General features: G+C 47.3%; 1 protein-coding gene across 3 annotated transcripts in view; it reads left to right on the top strand.

Annotated features, from left to right (window-relative positions):
• Nucleotides 1–1,023: 1,023 nt before the first annotated feature.
• Nucleotides 1,024–17,612, top strand: part of Tmem50b (transmembrane protein 50B) — a 31,450-nt gene continuing 14,861 nt past the window's right edge. Inside the window, exons 1-2 of one of the 3 annotated variants that reach the window (XM_055614936.1) lie at nucleotides 1,024–1,146; nucleotides 6,060–6,128. The gene's annotated coding sequence lies outside the window, so the exon portion shown is untranslated. Of the gene's footprint in view, nucleotides 1,147–1,587; nucleotides 1,635–6,059; nucleotides 6,129–17,612 lie in introns of those variants that run through there. The other 2 variants (XM_055614935.1, XM_055614937.1) reach the window with 2 other exon arrangements.

Here is a 17,612-nt window from a genome sequence, read left to right as displayed (position 1 = left end):
CATTTTAGAATTCGTGAATTACAGGCATGTACCACCACACCTGTTTGTATGACGCTGGGAATACAACCCAGATATGTGTTCAAGGCTAAATCCTGTCCCAAATGAGCTACCTCCTAGCTCTGGGACAGACGCCTAAGGAGTTGTGCCCTTCTGTGTCCCCCTGCTTTTTGGGGTGCATGCATAATCCCACACTCCAAAAAGGAATTTATGCAGTGAATATTTATTGAACATCTAAATCCAAGATTATATACAAGAACCACGGGAGTAACACGAACCAGGATGACATTTGTGATAGTTACATGACACAAAAATCTTTTGCTTTATTCTGAATAAAGTTTTTTGCACTTGCCGAGGTAAATGCTCTTTGCATTCAATTTAGTAGTAACTCTGACTTCGCATTTTTCTTCAACTGTACTTATATTCTGTAGGAAATCTGGTTATGCTGAAAATCCAAAGATAGTATTTTTAAAGGAGATAAGTAGATATTTGTTCCCCAAACAAGCCAAAAAATACGTTTGGGTGGATGGAAAAAGAACCATCAGGCTGAAATAGCAGTGTAGCTTTATTTGGCGGGTACCCTGATTCCAGGGCATGCAACTTCATCTCTTTAGGTCTTGGTTTCTGAAAGACTTGGAGCACGTGCTCGACTCGACAGTTGGGTGAACAATGCTCACACGCCGATAGGCAAAGGGATCTTGCGTGGTAGGCTTGGGTTCCCCACGCAGGTGCGCTTCGATTTATACCATCTCAAACCTCAGCCAACAAGCTCTGGACCTCAACTCCAGGACGCCAGCAGGGTACCGCGCCAGCCCCGCCCTCCAGCATCAAGTCCCGCCTCCTGACACACCGGCCGCTCTCTGATTGGTCGCCGTGGTGCGCCCGGGTCTCGCCCCGTCCCGCCCCTGGGATCCTCGTCCCGCCTCCCTGGGTTATGCCCCGCCCACGCAGGCCACTTGCTGCAATTCCATTGGTCCCTGCGGTGCTCACGGCGCCTCGCCCCCGCCCCACCGGCGCCTTGGCCTCGCGCCCGCCACCGGCCCCCGGCTCCCGGGCTGAGGCTGAGCGGGCCGCAGCTGCCCCGGCCGACGCGCACCCGCGACACCCCTGCGCCCGCCTGGGCTCGGCCTGGACGTCGCAGGTAGCCGGGTGAGTGCGCTTGACAGGTCTCGGGCTCCCGCGATCCCCGCCCGAGCGCGGCGCCGCCGGAGTCGGTGCTGAGGAGCGCGCGGGCGACCCGCGGGGCTTGGCCTGCGCCCGCGTCCTCTCGGCCGCCCGTGGCCCTGACGCGGCCGCGACCCGCGCTCCGCCGGGCAGGCCGCTCCGCCGCGCCCCTCGTCCCGAGGCTGGGGAGGTTTCTGTCTCCTTCGCCGGAGCGCGCGCGGCGACCGGCGAGGGATGAAGGAGCTGCGGGCCGCTGCCGCAGCCGCCACCGAGGCCCCACGGGTGTCTGGGGACGAGCGACCCTCCCGTTTGCTCGGAGCCATTGCCACCACTGTCCGCGCTGCCTTGACTTTCCCTGCCCTCCTGCAGGCGCAGGGATGAGGGAAGGAAGTCATCCCGAGTGGCGAGTGGCCTTCTCCGAGAAGTAGCGCAGGGCGTGCTCGCTGTGGCTAGGCCATTTTGGGTTTTCGCCGGTAAGCTGGTTTCCGACTTCACTGGAAGGTACTTCAGCCCGAAAGGTGGATAGATGCTTGACCTTTCCAACCGCAGCAGCCGAGGGGCTGGGCTCGCTTCCACCGCGCCGCTGCCACGGGAGGAGGGGGCGTGGAAATGCTCACTCTCAACAACAGTCTTATTTATTTTTTCTCCTCGATCTCCAACTCTTCACCCTTCTTGTACCATAAATCCCATTTGTAGATAATTCCGGGGGCGCTTACTCCCAAGCTTCTCATCCTTTCTCGTCATCTTCAATCCGTTTGTCTTTTCTGTCTGTGTAGGTTTCCAAAGATCAGAGCCAGGCAATTTAACACTTTAACCGAGCATAGTCTTGAAGGACTTTCTGATCCTAAAATGAAACCCAGAGGTTAATTTGCATAGCGACGACGCAAGAAAAGCAGGTTTAATTGGAGCGGGGAAGAATGCAGTTTTTCCTCTTGGGGAGACACACCCTTTTGACCTCCATTTCTTCATGCATCAGATAGACAACCGTCTTCACTGCTTGGTTTTGGTTTGGTTGTTTTGTTTGTTTGGTTTTGGTTTCAGTTTTCTAAATTCACTTCTTGAATCCAGAGGTAAAGAATTAATCATGCTTAATCCTTATTTCCCTTTTATTATAACAAACCCACATGACGTTGCAGAAGGATATCAAGTAAGGTTAAGACGATACAGAAACATCAAATAAAAAGTGAAATCCTGAAAATTCCCATTCCTTCACTCCCCACTTTATTCTCGCAGTTGTATAATGTTGCTTGGCAACAGCTAATGAAGACACATTTCCACACTGATTTATGTGGACTTAATCTAAAAAACCAAAAACCAAAAACAAACAAACAAACAAACAAAAAAAAAACACCACTAAGAGGGCCAGAGAGACGGCTTAGTGGCTGAATGCTCCCTGCTTTCACCTAAGTTCAACCTCCTGACGGGATCCACATCAGGCTCTCAGCCCACTTGTAACTCACTCTCGAGGGAATCGATGTCTGGGGCCTCTGTGGGCACGTACACATACTCTGCACACACACACACACACACATTTTTAAAAGCTGTATAGTATGCCATTATTTGGATCTACTATAATGTGGTTTTGGTCACTTACTGATAGATATTTTTGATTGTTTTTTAAATTAGCTTCTAGTAAAAGTCTTGCATTAAAACCCTTTTGGCATCATAGACTAAATTTCATGTAGGTAACACAGATGATAGCTCTTTAGTATACTTTCCTATCAGAAGAAAATGTTATTAATAAATTTAACTTATTAATAATAAGCTTTCAATTAATTTGCTTTTTAATTTTATTTATTTAGAGTGTATGTTTGAGCACATGTATGTGTGAGTGTGTGTGTGTGTGTGTGTGTGTGTGTGTGTGTGCAAGTGCCTATGCAGAGGCCAAAGGTCAATGTCCTCTGTTGTTCCCCATCTTATGCTTGAAATGGGGTCTCAGCAGACCTATGGCTCATCATTTGGTCTAGACTAGCTGGCCAGCAAGTGCCTGGGATCTACCTGTCTCTGATCCTCTTAACCCCAGTGCTGGGGTTACAGCTCTGTGTCCTAAAACTCAGCTTTCATATGGGTGCTGGGGCTCTACCTAAGGTCCCACCACAAGCATTTTATCCACAGAGCCATCTCCCCCGCTCTATTGCTCTTCTGAGACAGGGTCTCACTGTGTAGTCCTGGCTGGCCTGGTACTTGCTTTGTAAGTCAGGGTGGCCTCGAATTCACAGCAATTCTCTTGCCTTAGCAGGCTTATCATTACTAAGTTTATGAGTCGTGTACATTCCTAGACACTGGTATTTTTTGTGTTGCTGTTCTGATCTCACTAGGTAGCCATGGCTGGTCAACTGTGTAGACCAGGCTGGTATTGACTTCACAGAAATCCACCTGCCTCTGCCTCTCCAGTGTTGGGGGAAAGCCTAGCACAGCCACACCCTGCTCTGGAGTTTTTATAGTTACAAACTGCATTAGAGAAAATTTGGAGTGTGTTATGAAATAATGGTAAATGTATTGACCTTATTAATTTAAAGTAGTGATGACCTTCAGGTACTTCAGCCTCATTTGACTTGGGAGAGACGAATAAAGAGGCTGCAGGAAGAGAAGATGTGAGCAGATACACTTGGGGTACATATTCTGTGGAATACCCTTGAATATCCAAGAACAGCAGTGCTTGTTTTTAAAAATTGCTTTGGGGAGCACTGAAAGGATAGCACAGTGGTTACCAGCACCAGCTGCTCTTCAAGAGGAACCGTCTGTAGCCTCACAGGGGAGCTGACACCCTCTTCTGGCCTCTGAGGGCACCAGGCCTGCAAGTGGTATATAGACTTGCACACAGGCACAACATCCATACACATAATATAATAAAGTAATTAGAGAAATGTATCTCTTACTGGGAGTCAAGTGATGACAAAGTGTATTATCTAACTATAATGTGAAAAATTAGCTGGGTGTACTGGCACAGGCCGTTAATCCCAGGTAGAGGCAGGTAGATCTCCTGAGTTCAAGGCCAGCCAGCCTGGTCTACGTTGTGAGTCCCAGGCTACCCAGGCTACACAGTGAGACCTGGCCCCAAAGTAACAACAACTAAAGCATGTGCCTCAGTGGTGGAGTGCTTATCTGCTTGCAGTGAAGCCCTAGCCTGAATCTCCAGGAGTGAAACAATGTGTTTGTGACTCACACTTGCAGTGTGATCATTTTGGAAGCTGAGGCAGTAGAATGGGCAGTTTGAGCCAGTCTGGCCTGCTCGCATTCCTCCCTGCCCTAGACAGAAACGCTTTTGCAGTGCTCACCATCGCACACTCTCAGATTTATACAGCAGTCCGCACTTTTTCTAATGTTTTCTGCGCTGCTCTTCATTCTCTTGCCTGTAACCTGTCCCTTAGGAGGATAGAGATGGCTCCGGGTAAGAATGCTTGCAGTTCTTTCAAAGGACTGGAGTTCATTTCCCACACTCATGTCAGCCCATAGCTGCCTGTAAGTCTAGCTCTGGGGGGGATTCAGCACCCTTTTCTAGCTTCTGACAGTACCCCCGCACACTTACGATCATTGACACACACATGCACATGAATAAAACAATTTTAAGTGATATAAAACATAGTGTGCGTTCTTGTTGGTGGTGGCGCATGCCTTTGATCCCAGCACTCAGGAGGCAGAGGCAGGTGGATCTCTGAGTTCAAGGCCAGCCTGGTCTACAGGTGGAGTTCCAGGACAGCCAGGACTACATAGAGAAACCCTGTCTCGCCCCCCTCCCCCCAAAAAAAACCAAAAACAAACCCCAACATAGTGAGCAAGTCTCAAAGTTTTATTTAAGCATTAGAAAGTTTTTTTTTTTTTTTCCAAGAAAGAGTTAAAGGAATGGGTGTTTAGTTCATAGAGAGAAGGATGTCCCATAGTTGCGATGTTAGATATTATAGGCTTATGCTTCACAGGGCAAGAAAACAATTTCAATATTTGGAATTAACTTTCTCTACTAGGTTGTACGAATCCTAATCGTACCTTATTAATTTCTACAGTTCAGCCCAGATCTTCAGAGGTTATAAACTACATCTTCGTCTTTCTCAGTAGAGAACTGTTCACTAAAACTGTTAAACAGGGTCAAGTTTTCCAGAACCCACATGAGATCTGAATAAAATAGCCTTACCATTGGAGAATATAGGCCTTCCTGGCTTGGGGTTGTTTTCATTGTTTTACATCTTCAGACCCGACTGAAAAGGACAGTGTGGTCACTATGACTTCCAGGAAGAGGTGAACTAAGCAGACTGGCTTCAGCCTGCCTGACTCCTGTAAGAGCCCTTTGTGAGGAAGTCAGGGTGTTCGCCAGGCAGGAGAACCCACGGAAGCAGAGCTGGCTTTAGTGAGGGCATCTGGAGGGCTCCATACCAAGGACTGGAAGGACAGTAGATACATTCATTTCTGCCTCCCCGTTCACCCAAAGCCTCTCTGCATTCTCCAGGGTCCATCAAAGCTAAACCTCTTTGTGAGGCAAGTGCCTAGTGGGCCTCAGGGCTTTCAGAAGCGGCATCAGCATATGCTCAAGATGAAGCCAATCCTGCCAAGTGGAGATAGGGATCTGGGCCAGGGTCCAGGGCTTGCAGGCTCTGGTTGAAGACTGCCAGAGCAGCTAGGACACTGTGCTGCTTCCCCTCAGCCTGGCATTCTCTGCTTCAGGGACAAAGCTGGCTTCCTCAGCTCTCCTGTATTGGGTCTCTGTCTGGTAGCCTGCATTATTTTTGAGGGGTTTACCATCTCTAGTGGTGCTCAAAATTTAGTTGGGGCTTGAGGAGAAGCTATAGTTTGGGAGCGCTTGTGAGACCCGTGCTTTGATTCTGTCTTCACGCTTGATTGATAGTTTGGCTAATAGTACAATTTGGCTGAAATAATTTTCTTCGGTTTTCCTAATCTGTTTCTAGTACTGCTGTTGAGCATTCCTCGGTCCTTTGGCCATCTCCTCACGGTCAGCAGAGAAGCTCTACTTTGTTGTGAGTGCCGTGAATTTAAAGTGGTATGTGGGTCCGCTGTCATCCTGGAGGTTGAGTATTTGAGCCCTTTGAATACAAACGGCACAGGAGTATCTTCTGGGAATATTTTGTTGCTTACTTTTTCTGTAGTCTCTTGTCATTTGTATGTGAACTTTCACTTCTGGTTTTCAATTTCCTTTCTTTCCACCCTCCACACACATACTACTATTGTTTACTTGAGATAGTCTCTTCATTGTAGCCCAGGCTTGCCAGAAACTTATTATGTAGTCCAGGCTTGCCCCACACCCAAAGCTGTTTTTCTGCCTGATTCTCCCCAGCACTGACATTATAACCAGGACCACCATGTCTGGCTAGTTTTGTTTCTCTAGATCTTGCTGTGTAATCCAGGTTAACCTAAAACTTGCTCTAAAGTCCAGGCTGTACATCCCTTAGAATTACAACCCTCCTGCCAGATTACAGATGGGCATCTTATTCGCTTTAAAAGTTTGAAAATGCATTTTTTTCTTCTTTTGGTTTTTCTAGACAGGGTTTCTCTGGGTAGCCCTGGCTGTCCTAGAACTGGCTTTGTAGACCAGGCTGGCCTTGAACTCAAGAGTTCTGCCTACCTCTGCCTCCCAAGTGCTGGGATTAAAGGCGTGGGCCACCATCTCCTGGCATCTTATTTTCATTTTTCAAAGCATATTTGTTTATTTGTATATGTGTATGGGTCGCACATGCCACCACTCACGTGTGGAGGTCTGAGGATGACTTGGAGAGAACTCTTCCACCGCATGGGTTCCAGGCATCCAACTCAGGTTGTCAAGCTTGTGTGCGGTAGGTGCCTTTAAACTGCTGAGCCATCTCCTGGCCCCAGTTTACATTTAAAACAGTTTCTACTGTGATGTTTTTAAATCCCAAAGGCTGTTTTCCAGTTTCAGAGTTTCTTAGCATACTATTTTTAATGTTTTTATACATTTTATTCATGTGTTTATATGTATGTGTGTGTAAGAGAGAGAAGAGACAGAAAGATTATTTAACCCTCTTTCTATGTCTTTCATGTTCAAAGGTTCTTCATACACGTAGTAATCTTTGACTCCGCTTAGAATAAAAATAGGGGATTGCCATCTCTGAGGGTGTGGCTGAGACCTTTGAGCTATAGCATTGCTCAAGGCTACGAGGTTAGTGGGAACCCCCATACCTGTGTTTTTGTACATTGCCTTGTAATTCCGTCAGGTTCCCCAGGGAAGACTTGCCTTTTTTTGGGGGGGGGGTTTTCTCTGTGTAGCTTTGGCTGCTCTGGACTCACTTTGTAGACCAGGCTTGCCCCGAACTCACAGAGAGCCACCTGACTCTGCCTCCATGACTCCATGTGCCACCAAGACCGGCTTCTGTCTGTATTTTGCCAATGGTCTATTCACAACTGAGGCTCTCTCCATAGTCAGCCATGTTGGTCCATGAATCCTTTTTAGCAGGCACCAGTAAGCTTTCAGTCTCCACACATCACCATTTCCAAAGGAGCATCCACATTTTTAACCATTTGCTATAAGAGCCTCTGCTCCTCTAGATTTCTATCTCAATCTGTTTGGGCTTCTATAACAGAATATCATTAACTAAGTAGCTTATAAAGGTTAAAAAAATCCATTTTCACACTGCTGGAGATTGGGAAGACCAGTGTTGACAGACTTGGTGGCTGGTGACATAACCAGAACCCTAAGCTGGAGACCTGACGCTAGGGTTCCAGTGAGTCAGACAGCCACTTGCTCCAGTCAAACAGGAGACAAATGGTGGTGACTGTGGGAAAGAAATTCATCTCAGAGCAGCCCACTGGGAAGGCAGAACTGAAGCTACCTTAAGGTAGTAACAACTTACATAGGGAAGGGACAGCCAGACCAAAGCTCTGCACATACACAGTCCTGCTCAGATGATAGTCTAAAAGTCATTGTTCCAGGGCCGGCTCCGCAGTCTTACCTGTGCCAAGGAGACTGTGTCTTTGGAGAAGTATTTTCCATTTCCTTGGGGGAATGTTTATCTTTAAACCTTACTCTGGAATTTGAGATAACTGAGAAAAAGAATGGGCTGGAGTGGACATAATGGCACAAACCTGTCATACCAGTCCTGGAGCCGTGGAGGCAGGTAGGTGTCAAGTGTGCCGTAAAACTGGGCTATATCCACGTTTCAAGCACGCCAGCTTGTGGGACCCTGTCTTAAAAACAAAGTGAGAAAAGAATAGGTCAGAGAGAGAGAAAATGGAGTTCTGCTTCGGGGGTGCTGATTGGCTCAGAGACACATTTTACCTTGGCACAATGGGAAGGGTAATGGATCTCTACCAGATTTCTTCTATGACATTGCTAATGCCATTTATAAGTGCCCCACTATCACGACCTAATCTAATCCATAGTCATCTATCCCTTAATCCTATCAGCTTCGGTGTGAATTGGGGTTTAATGTTAGTATTTGGGGCACACAAACATTAGCAGTTTTCTTTACAGTCTCCCATTCTCACATCCAAGGGGACAGGTGTGTGAAATCCTGTAATGTAGGACATGTGTTTGGGTTTATCTCTTTGACCCAAGATATCTTTAAAACATTATCCTAAACTATGCCCAGTAAAGCTTTCAGTGTTTAACTTGTCTTGTTGATAACACTGACATGAATTAAACGAGGAGGGAGCCCTTTGAAGCATTTACCCCAGCTGCTCTTGAGTTGTGCGTCACTGCAGGGTGTAGACGCTTAGAGCTAGGGTGCCCTGGAGGTGAGGCAGTGCAGTGGTGGCAGAGTTTGCTCATCACTGATGAGGAAGCTTTTCCAAACTGGAGAGTTAAAAAATCAGTTCCTAGCCTGTTTCCCCCTAAGTTTCTGGTCTTTTAAAGGGTGGTTCCAATGACCTCTTCTTCCAACCTAAATTCCTCACAATGTGAATTTAGCCCTGAATGAGTTACTGTTGGTTTATATCACTCCACTTGATTCTCGACTGAAAGTGCTTTAGGGAGAAGGCTTACTGGGTTCACACTTGAACTTGTTGCAGTTGGCCCCATCACCTTCGGGGACAAGGAAGAAATGCCACGGTAAATGAACGCTGCTCACCTCTGGCAGCTGGGGGTCACACAGAGCAGAAAGGGGCCAGGAACAAGATGCACTCTCTGCTGGCACAGGCCTTGCTTCTTAGTTCCTACCCTCCCAGCGATGCATCAAACTGTGAGGGTCCTAGGATGGGATGGTATAGCCGCTGTGCAGCCTGAGAGGGAAGCCACTACTTAGTGGACCTGGAGAGGCTGGGATCTCTTATAGGGAGAGGGAAAGGGAGAGGGAGAGGGAGAGGGATGTACTGTAGGGCTCTGTTCTTATGCCAAATGACAGGCAGGGCAAGTGACTCTTTAAGTAGGAGGAAAACAGATTTGCATTATTTTATATAAAAAACCATTCTGTCTGCAGTGCAGTACATATTGATGAGGACAGGAGTGACATGACTGGACCTGCCAGGAGGCTGTTATGATGGCGCAGGGATGCACACTGTATTCAGGTCATAGTGCAGGGAGAGGGCAATCAGTAGGAGCAAAGATGGGCTGAAAGGGAGACAGAAGGGAGAAGTGGCAAGGGTGATGTCTGGACTTGTGAAACTGCAGAATGGTGATTCATTCGTTCAGAGCCTGTGAATAGGGTCAGCTTGGGAAAGCCTTGGGTCAGACCTGCTGATGTTAAGGAGGTTTTGCAGACTGAGAGTATCAAGCAGGTAGCTGTGTGAATCTGGGGCCAGATGTTTATATTTAAATCACTTTTCTGTGATTCTCTTGCCACTCCTCTCTGCTGTCTCACTAGACAGGAAGTCGGGGTGGGCACAGGACAAGGAGCCTGCCGGTGAGCACTAACGGAGATCAGACACTCTGGGAACCACTTCAGGGAGCTAGTTCAACTTTAATTCCAGAGCAAAAAGGCTATACCTTTGGGGGTGGGGGGGCTCCAAGAATAGGTGTACATAGTTGGTTGGACCTAGGCACTTCAAGGATGCTTGGTTTGCATTAAACAGCACACTCCTATCATATGAACAGGACACAGTACCTAATTATCCTATAGGTGCAGGGAGGGGAGAGCTAGCAGGGAGCTGTGTCAAAGTTCATATATCAAATGTGGTAAGGGCATCTGTAGAGACACTGTCCAAATGAAGTCAGGCAGAGAGCAGGAGACCCTGCTGGGGAGAGGGAGTCCTGAACCTTAAGCCTAGCTCAGAAGGGCTATTTGGAGTGGGAGGACTGCAACCTCAAACAGCAGGGTCCTTCCAACACTTTTCCATTGAGAAGCAGTAGAAGTGAAGACTCATCAGATAATCTACATTGAATACTAGTTGTTAGCAAGGGTATTATTGGGGGAATTACAAAGTTAGGAAATTGAAGTCTCTTTAAAAATTCATACTTTCTGTCGTTTACTTTGATTTTAGATTAAATCTTTTCTCCAGACTAGAAATTCTTTCCAGCAAGAAAGTGTTCCCTGATATTAAATATGTAAAATATTTCCCCCAAAATACAACTCTGTGAGTAATTCGTGCTGCTGGGCTGGGAGGCCTATAAAACACGTGTTCTCCCAGCTCCCCTGGCATGGTTTACGCCAGCAGTGCTGGCCAAGGTCATTGCTTCCTTGCTGAACTGCTTTCTTCTCTTTCCAAATGACCTCCAGTGCACTGCTTGTCTGCATTTTCTCTTTCTTGCTGTCTTCACCACGGCAGGTGAATAATCATCCCCACAGTATCTGAAATGAGGACCCGCTGCAGAGGTCTCCATCGTGGGCCATGACGCACAGCAGTGTAGTGTCAAAGGCGTTGGAGGCAGATGTGACCTTTAGGGGAGCCTGGTGTTCCTCCTCCTTATGTGACCTTGACAGGGGAACTTTTCTTTGAAAGTTTAATGCTCTTCAGCAACACCAGAGTACTGTGATGTTAGTGTGTTTGGAGGATTGGTGGAAATAGTAAAGAATTCTCACGAAAGCCAGGCGTGGCTCATGGTAGAAATCCTGGTACTTGGGAAGCTGAGGGGAGGAGAATTTTGAGTTCTAGGTCAGTCTGGAATACATGTTCCAGATCAGCCTGGATTCACGGTAAAACCTTGTATCAAAAACACAACACAAAGAATTAGAACTTTTGAGCATTGAACAGAATAGGTTGTGAAGAGCCTGAGGTCTACAAGCAGCCGGCACTGAATAGCCACGCTGGTGGTAGTAGCCACAGTGAAGGGAAGACAGATTCTGTCCACTCTGCCTCATCTGAGTCAGCTTGCTTTGCCCTGGCCCTCCAGATCTTAAATGGTGCTCGTATTTTTGTGGTCGCTGCTGTTAATCTGCTTTCTTACTAACATGTTTTGTGTGTGTACATTGTTGAAGATTGATCCCAGGACCTCACAAATGTCACAAATGCTTGTCACGTGCTCTACCTAAAGCTGCATCCCCAGCCCTGTAAGATTTTAAAAATACAAGGTGTGTGTTCATGTGCGCGTGCACATGCTGTTTGGTGTGTGCACTGTGTGGTTTGTGTGCTGTGTGGTGTGTTCGCTGTATGTGGTATGTCCATGTTGGCTGTCCCCCTTTTCCTCTGTTGGTTTCCACCCTTGTGTTTTGAGCTGGCCTCTCACTGAAGCTGGAGATTTGGGAATCCACTCTCCCCTCCCAGTGTTAGAGTTATAGACTCAGGCTGATACACTTGGCTGTCACCTGAATGTTGGGAATCTGAGCACCACTACGCACACTTGGGTGACAAATACTTCACTGAGTGTGCCACCTCCCCAGCCTCAAGTTTTTTTAATGCTATGTTAAACTATGGTTTAACTAGCCTGTGTGGTGGTGACCCCTGTAATCCAGCACTTGGAGGTAGCCACAGGGGATCCGTCATTCAAGGCCAGCTTCTGCTGCACAGTGAATCTGAGGCTGGCTTGGCTGCTTGAGACCCCATCTCAAACAAGGAAACAAACAGGAAGGTAATTACTAGCACTTCAGCACCCGAAAGACGAGGCTGCCCCTCCCATGGCCCCAGGCTCCTCCCCACAGAGGCATTTTGTAAATCTCTAGAAAATGTTCTAGGGAAGTGGCTCTCAGCCTTCCTAAGCTGCAGCCCTTTAATACAGTTCCTCATGCTGTGGCGACCCCAGCCATAAAAGGAATTGACTGTTACTTCAGGACTGTAATTTTGCATCACCGTTTCAGGTATCACTTCCTCCTTTCTAGACCTCTGGCTTCAGCGATCTTCAACTCCTCCTCCATACAGCCACTACCAGAATTATCTTTCTTACAGATCTGATCCTGTCACTTTCTTGCTTGCAACCCTCTTTTAAATTTTTTTAATATATACATTTATTTTCTATAATTTATTCACTTTATATCCTGTAGTCCCCTCCCTTGTCTCCTCTTCCCTCCTTCTCTCTTCCCCCCAATCCCCTTCTCCTAGTTCACAGAAAGGGGGAGCCCTCCTTTCCTACCATCTGACCCTACCCTATCAAGTCTCCACAGGACTGCCTGGATCCTCTTCCTTTGTGGCCTGACAAGGTCACCCCACCAGGCAGAAGTGATCAAAGAGTGAGCAACAGAGTCCATGTCAGAGACAGCCCCTGCTCCTCTTACTAGGGAACCCACACAGAGACTGATCTGTCTATGGGCTACATCTGAGCAACACTGGCTATTCACCTGGGTTCTTGTCTGGGCCCAGGAGAGACAGCTTAGTGGTTAACAGCACTTACTACTCCTACAGAAGACCTGGGTTCAGTTCCCAACACCCACACAATGGCTCACAACTACCTGTAACTCCAGTTCCAGGGGATCTGATGCTTTGTACCTCTGCAGGTGTCTGGGTTGAGACTCAATGGTAGGATATAATTTCCCTTATGTTTGCTATACCTCTTTTGCACGTCCTTAATCTCATCCGTTTCCATGTTCTTCTGTCCTACCCCATCCCTGACCCATGCAGTTTAACCCCCAGGAGGGTCACAAACCAGAGTGTGAAAAGAATTACACATTTTCTGCTTCTAGAACCACTTCCAGCAGGCACATGGGAAATGAGTTTGAGCTTTTCGGGAAATGAAGTTCACCTCATGCAATCTGCAGGTATTGTTTCACGCTGCTAGTGGCCTTCCCGATACCTGGCCCTTCACTGGTTAATACTGACTCTTTCACCAACAATTTGATGCTATGTCTGCAGAAGAGCTTACTCAAAGGTGCTAACATTGACTTTTGTAGCAGGTCACTCACCTTGGCTTTGTGAGGCAAGGTTTTATATTTTGTATGGGTGTGTCTGGAAATCCCAGCAGGTTTACTGATCCACTCTGACTTGGTGAAACTGAGTTCCAGTAGGTTTCCCCTGCAGTGAGCAGCAGCTAGAAGCTCTTCTCCAATTTTGAACCATCAGATGTTTTCCCTGTTGGTTTCCTCAGTGTCTCCACACACCAGATATCCAGGAATTAATTTCAGGTATAAAAAGGGAGTGCACACTTAAGAGTTTGGGATTGTCCCCATAACTTACTCTTTTCCAAGATTTTCCATTTCAGTTTCCAGCTGACTTGACATCTCAAACTAGTAAATCCATGTTTTGTTTTGTTTTATTTATTTATTTATTTATTTATTTATTTATTTATTTATTTATTTATTTATTTTGTGTGTGTGTGTGTGTGTGTGTGTGTGTTTCCTAAACTAGGAGTTGAAGCTTTGGCGTCGGGTTGTGGTGTGTTAGAGGGGTCCCATTAATTGTATTTTCTTGCTCATATGGTTGAGTCTCCTTCAGACTCTTGCTACTTTGGAAAAGCAATATCCAGTGTTTTGTTTTTGAGACAAAAACAGTAGCCCTGGCTGTCCTGGAACTCAGGGTTAGAGTTGGCTAGACAGCCTTGAACTCAGAAATCCACCTTCTACCTCCTGAGTGCTGGGATTAAGGTGTCCTCCACCACCCCCAGCTTTTTTTTTTTTTAACTTTTTATTGACTCTTTGTGACTTTCATGCCAGGCGCCCCAGCTCCACTCACCTCCCCAGTCCTCATCCCCACCCTCTGCCCTTGCAGCCTTCCCCACAAAGAAAAACAATCTCACTGTGGAAGCTGCACTGTGTGTGTCCACAGTATATCCTTCTGTCCACACTTTTTTACTTGCAAAAGTTTATTTATTTGTGTTGAGTCATTGGTCTGGTTTGAGGCCTCTGGCTTCTGCTACACTGTCAGTACTGTTCCTCATGGGGACTTCTTTTCTACATCCTGTTGTTGCCCTGTGTCATGGAGAGCCTGTAGCTTTGTATCTGTAGGAACTGCCCCTTCATGTGATCCAGCAGATCATTTGTGGGGTAGATGTTAGGGTAGGCCAATTCAAAGCCCTGAATCTGGGCCTGAGCCTGAGTTGGCTGAGCTTACCAGCCCACCATCTCTTCCACCCACGACACCAGGGGAGCTCTCCAGCACTGTCCCAGCTAGCTCACCCAGTGCCAAAGCCAGCAAGGGGCATAGCCAGCTCTCTACTCTCATGTCCTCAGGGCTGGCTCTCCCACAGCAGCCATGCCAACAGGGTTGGCTCTATTGTGCTATTCAGGTGAGGGCCCACTCTCCCAAATGTTGCAGTGGGCAAGGGGCTGGGACAGCTCTCCAGCTCTAACCCTTGGGGCTGGCTTACCTGAAACCAGAGCCAGCTCTACTGTGCTGCCCAGGTGAGGTGCAGGGCCTGCTGTCCTGAGTGCTTTGGCTGGTGAGGGTCAAAGCCAGCTCTCCTGATCTCATGACCTCCAGGCCAGCTTTCTTGCCTGCAATAGGTGGCAAGGGATGCGGGTGGGGACAGCCCTTTCTTCCTCACGGTGGGCTGGTGAGCTACCATACATCAGGGCCAACTCTCCCACACTCACTTCCTCGGGGCAACTTCACCCTTGTCCCTGCCACCAGGGTCAGCTCTACTGTGCTGCCCAGGTAGAGTGTAGGGCTGCCTCTCAGGAGTGCTGCAGCTGGTGAGGGCTGGGGTCAGCTCTGCGACGCTTTCAGACATCAACATGGCTTTAGGCAGCAGCTCAAACCAGAAACATCTGGCCTTGGTTGGTAACAGCACCTGCTGCTGCAGGGCCATGGGCCCAGACATGGCCCTTGGTGGCAGCACAGGCCAGACCTCAGTATGACCGGTGGTATTGTGGGCTACTCACACCAGGCTGTTCCTCACTAGTCTTCAGTTCTGCCTCTCCTCATTGTGCACACATCCTTCTGCTTCTCCTTCTCTTCCATCTCTCCACCTCTCACTTGCTCATCTTAGTGGCTCCAATGGACTCTGGGTGTCTGGGGTCCTCTCAAGAGTGCTATGCTATGTCCATGCCATGTGGAGCTGGGCTGGGGTCATCTTGGGCTCGCAACTTTTATTCTTACCCTGTTGGCACAGAGATACTTTCTTTTTTGTTTAAGATTTATTTGTTAATATGTATGCAATGTTCTTCTGCACGCATACCCACATGTCAGAAGCAGGCACCAGATTTCACCGTAAAAGGTTGCTGCGAATTGAACTCAGGACCTCTGGAAGAACATCTAGTGCTCTTAACCTCTGAGCCATCTCTCCAGCCCCAGTCCTTCTTTTCTTCAACTCTGGTTTAAATACCAAGCAGGCCTTGCACACAAAGGAGGAGGCCATAGTGCCTGAGCTTCAGTGTTTGAAAATAAGGTTGTTTTCCTGTCCTTTTTAGAAGTTATGATGGTTGTTATGATGGTTCTGAATCTCCTGTTGGGGCACAGTCTTTTTGTTTCTATTTTAGTCCAGTATGGTGTGCTGTTCTCTTTCATTTGTTTATCTTTGTTGTTTTGAGATGGTCTCACTATGTACCCTGGCTGAACTCAGCAATCTGGCTGTCTCTGCCTCCTGAGCACTAGGATCAACAGCTTGTGCCCCTAAGGGCTAGTATGCTACACTATTTTTTTAATTAAAATTTTATTTTTTATATTAATTACAGTTTATTCATTTTATATCCCAGCTGTAGCCCCCTCCCTCATTTCTTCCCAACCCCACCCTCCTTCCCTCATCTCCTCCCATGCCCCTTTCCAAGTCCACTGATAGGGGAGGTCCTCCTCCCCTTCCATCTGACCCTAGCCTATCAGGTCTCGTCAGGCCTGGCTGATTGTCCTCCTCTGTGGCCTGGTAAGGCTGCACCCCTCAGGGGGAGGTGGCCAAAGAGCTGTATGCTAACACTCTTAGCAGTTCTTCATTCATACTGTTTCTCTCCTTCATTAACTATTGTTGCATTGTAGACTAACTTCAAAACCTAGAGGCTTCAAGTACCTTTTGTTTTACTTAATAGGTTCTGTAGATAAAGACTTTGGAAAGCCTCCCCTACCCCCCAAGATAAGGTTTCTCTGCTCCATGTGTCTGGCATCTTACCTGGAAGGCTCAAAGGATAGGATGACACTACATCTAGGGCAGCAATCATCTTTACTCACTCATTTGGCCCTTGAGGCTGTTAGCAGAGACTTACCTGTAATTGTGGCTTCCTCACAGCACTCACCCAGGACTCAGCAGTGGGACGCATTAGTGTCCAGAGAACCAGGTGGAGCTGCATTGCTTACGGTGACCTAATCCTAGAGGTTGCACGGCACAAGTCGCACAATATTCCTTCCTCCATGTTGGTTGACCAGTCTTTACTGTGTCAGATTCTCCTATTCCGGTCTTGACTGTTGACTCAAATTCAAGGGCTAGAGCACACACTCTCTTCTGAATGAAAGCCATGTCCATATGCCCATATGAAAGAATTTACAGATGGCCTTTTATTTTAGTTTTCATTTTGTGGTGCTGATGACAGCCTTTCTATTTTTGTTTGGCTTTGTCGTGTGGATGATCAAAGTAAAGTCCTCCTCCTTGCCTGTCCTCTACCCCACCACCTGCAGGTGCTAAAATTGAAATGACCATTTGAAAGGCTGTAGCTCCCCCTGGTGTCCAAGCACAGGTCTACATACACCTCAATAGGTTTTGGTTTGCTTTGTTGTTTTTTGGTTGGTTGGATGTTTTTGTTTTTTTGTGGATTTTGTTTGTTTATGTGACAGGGCTTACTGTGTAGTTGTGGCTGTCCTGTTAATAGGCACTTCTTGAAGTGTAGTTGTTTCTAACTATGTAGATAAGAACTTAAGTCAATTTAGGATTTAAACTCTAAGAAAGGAATAAAACGTTTTACTTACCTATTTTATTTTGAGACAAGGTCTCACTGTGTAGCCCTGGCTGGTCTAGAACTTGTTCTGTTGACCAGGCTGGCCTGGAACTCACAGAGACCTGCCTGCTTCTGCCTCCCAAGTGACGGCATTAAAAGCATGCACCACCACACCAACTGGATGTTTCACTTCTTGAACGCACTCCCTGGGGGTGGGGAGGTGGCTCAGCGGTCAAGGGCTTATACTGCCCTTCCATAGAGCCAAGCTTGTTTCCCAGTACCCATGCCAGGTGGAAGACCAGCTTCAAGCCATCCTGAGTTCTCCTGGCACCTGTGGCCACCTTGCTCCCCACAATACACACATATGTATTACTTAATTAAGTTCTTAAAAGC

This window comes from Psammomys obesus, unplaced genomic scaffold, assembly GCF_907164565.1.
Source record: "Psammomys obesus unplaced genomic scaffold, mPsaObe1.curated_primary_1811, whole genome shotgun sequence".
Taxonomy (NCBI): domain Eukaryota; kingdom Metazoa; phylum Chordata; class Mammalia; order Rodentia; family Muridae; genus Psammomys; species Psammomys obesus.
This window is presented reverse-complemented; position numbering and strand designations above follow the sequence as displayed.